Source organism: Mus caroli, chromosome 4 (assembly GCF_900094665.2).
Source record: "Mus caroli chromosome 4, CAROLI_EIJ_v1.1, whole genome shotgun sequence".
NCBI classification, from domain to species: domain Eukaryota; kingdom Metazoa; phylum Chordata; class Mammalia; order Rodentia; family Muridae; genus Mus; species Mus caroli.
In genome coordinates, this window is record NC_034573.1 from 124,042,646 (window position 1) to 124,046,101 (window position 3,456).

The following is a 3,456-nucleotide window of genomic DNA, read 5'->3' on the forward strand; positions in this document are numbered from 1 at the left end:
AAAAAAAAAAAAAAAAAAAAAGAGGAAGGGAAGGAGAGAGAGAGGGAAGAAGGGAGGGAGACAGGGGAGCGGGGAGAGGAAGAGTCAGGGCCTAAGCTGCTGCAGGGAGTTGCTGAAAGGCAGGTTGGGGAACACCTAATTTACAGAGAGCGTCTCCTCTCTGCATCCCTTCCCGTTGTCTCTGCCTTCTCTCCACTATGAGGTGAGCCACTTTGCACCATTTTGCACTTGCTGCCATGATGTTTGGCCTTACCGCGGGCATGGGAAGCAACTGGACAGAAGCCAGATCCTGAGTGAAGGTGCTCCCAGCAGCTGGAATGACCTCCCCACCAAGGCGGCTGGGTGGGGGGAGAGGGGGTAAAGGATATAAGGTGGGCAACCGACAGCGTCCGTAGGGACTTTTCACACCCATGTTTCCTTGTTTGAAAAATAGGAAGGCTGTTTTCTGTTCTGGAAAGAAAATGGTACATTCCACTGGAGAATTAAATAAGAAAAAACACTAAACAACACATGAGACACACCGTGTCTTAGGCTTTACTGCTGTGAACAGACATCATGACCAAGGCAACCCTTATTAGGACAACATTTAATTTGGGGCTGTCTTACAGGTTCAGAGGTTCAGTCCATTATCATCAAGGTGGGAACATGGCAGCATCCAGGCAGGCATGGTGCAGGAGGAGCTGAGAGTTCTACATCTTCATCTGAAGGCTACTAGGAGAAGACTGACTTCTCAGGCAGCTAGGATGAGGGTCTCAAAGCCCACACCCACAGTGACACACCTACTCCATCAAGGCTACACCCACTCCAACAAAGCCACACCTCCTAACGGTGCCATTCCCTGGGCCAAGCATATTTAAACCACCACACAGGGTGACTCACTGACTGGTACATGTGGTTGGACTCAGGACTCAGTTCAGATGCTAACTCCTCTAATGTGAGGGCCAGCCAGGTGGCTGGGGCTTCAGTCCCTCCATTGATCACCAAGGTTGCGTCAGCTCATCCGCTGGTGTTGCTTTCCTACATCACTGCTCCATGCCTGTCCCTCCAGATACTGCAGGCTCCATCACATCCCCGATAGGAGGCCATTCCTCAGTCAGGAGTCTGTAGGTAGAGGCTGGAGAGATGGCTTACTGGTTAGAGGACTGGCTGCTCTTCCAGAGAACCTGGGCATGCAGCACCCACAGGAAGGCTCACAAACATCTGTAATTCCAATTCCTGGGGTTCTGGCACTCTCTTTTGCCCCCTGCTGGTACTGCATGCATACAGTATACAGACATACCTGCAGGCAAAATACCCATATGCATAAAATGAAAATAAAGGTTAAGCCAGGCAGTGGTGGCACACACCTTTAATCCCAGCACTTGGGAGTCAGAGGCAGGTGGATTTCTGAGTTTGAGGCCAGCCTGGTCTACAGAGTGAGTTCCAGGACAGCCAGGGCTACACAGAGAAACCCTGTCTCGAAAAAACCAAAAATGAACAAAACAAACAAACAAAAAAGAAAAGAAAAGAAAGGTTAATAATTTTTTAAAGTTTTTTTTTTTAATTTATTCTTTTATTTATGAGCATTCTGTAGCTGTCTTCAGACACACCAGAAGAGGGCATCAGATCCCATTACAGATGGTTGTGAGCCACCCTGTGGTTGCTGGAAATTGAACTCATGAGTTCAGTGCTCTTAACCTCTGAGCCATCTCTCCAGCCCCTAGCTTAATACTTTTTAATAAAAGAGTTATTATATAAACACAGAGAAAGCTACTTTCTGGTCCTCACTGAGCTGAATTTATTATTATATGGGCTTAATCCTTAGCATTGCAGAAAAATATGAGAAATTAAAAATAAGAAGTTTATGGACTAGAGGTGTAGGTTAGCATTCACATAGAAGCTAGCATGGTGATCGTACACCTAAAATCTCAGCATTCCAGAAATAGAAGCAGGAAGCTTGAGAGTGTAAGGCTGTCCTCAGTTATAAAGAAAGTCTGAGACCATCCTGAGATGCATAAGATGCTGTCTCCAAGATAATAATAATTTAAAAGATAGGACGGGGTAGGTGGCTCAGAGGTTGCTGCTTTGTGGAGAACTCCAGTCCAATTCAAGGGCAACTCAAAACTGTCAGTAACTCCAGGTCTAGGGTCTCTGGCGCCCTCTTCTGGCCTTCAATGGACACTGGGCCATGCAGGCAAAATACACAAGTAAAATAAAAATAATTTCTTTTTGTTTTGTTTTGTTTTGTTTCCAGACAGGGTTTCTCTGTGTAATGGCTCTGGCTGTCCTGGAACCAACTTTGTAGACCAGGCTGGCCTCAAACTCAGAGATATGCTCACCTCTGCCTTCCAAGGCCTGCACCACCATGCCCAGCAAATAAATCTTTTTAAAAAAGAAAAACAAAAACCCATGGATTAAAACGATGATTCAGAGGATTTGTCTGGACTCAGTTGGACACGGATACAGCAGCACGGGGGGCGCCTTGCCTCATGCCCACCAACATCCTGGCTTCTGCGTGAGAAATGGATAAGAGGCCTGAACAGGTATTGGTGAGTTTTTGTTTGTTTGCTTGTTTGTTTTTTTTGTTTGTTTGTTTTTTGAGACAGGGTTTCTCGGTAGCCCTGGCTTTCCTGGAACTCACTTTGTAGACTAGGCTGGCCTCGAACTCAGAAATCTGCCTGCCTCTGCCTCCCAAGTGCTGAGATTAAAGGCATGTGCCACCACTGCCCAGTGGTGTTGGTGAGTTTTAGGGGAACAAGTTGAATATGAGACTTAAAAAGAATGAGGGCTGGAGAGATGGCTCAGTGGTTAAGAGCACTGACTGCTCTTCTGAAGGTCCCGAGTTCAATTCCCAGCAACCACATGGTGGCTCTCAACCATCTGTAATAAGATCTGATGCCCTCTTCTGGGGTGTCTGAAGACAGCTACAGTGAATTTACATATAATAAATAAAGAAATCTTTGGGCCAGAACTAGCAAGGTGGAGTGAGTGGGACCAGAGGGAGAAGGAAAAGTATCTGAAGACAGCTACAGTGTACTAACATATAATAAGTAAATAAAACTTAAAAATAAAACTGTTCTCTACCCCAGCCCCCCTTCTTCCTTTCTTCTCTCCCTCTCTCTTTTTTAAAAAAAAAACATTTATTTTTTTATTTTATATATATGAATACACTGTAGCTACACTGATGGTCGTGAGCCATTTTGTGGTTGTTGGGAATTTAACTCAGGACCTCTGCTCACTCTGGCCCCGCTCGCTCCGGCGACTATTTATTATTTATTTATTATATGTAAGTACACTGTAGCTGTCTTCAGACACACCAGAAGAGGGTGTCAGATCTCATTATGGATGGTTGTGAGCCTTCATGTGGTTGCTGGGATTTGAACTCAAGACCTTTAGAAGAACAGTCAGTGCTCTTAACTGCTGAGTCATCTCTCCAGCCCTTCATCTCTCTTTCTCTCCCTTCTTTTTTTTTTTTTT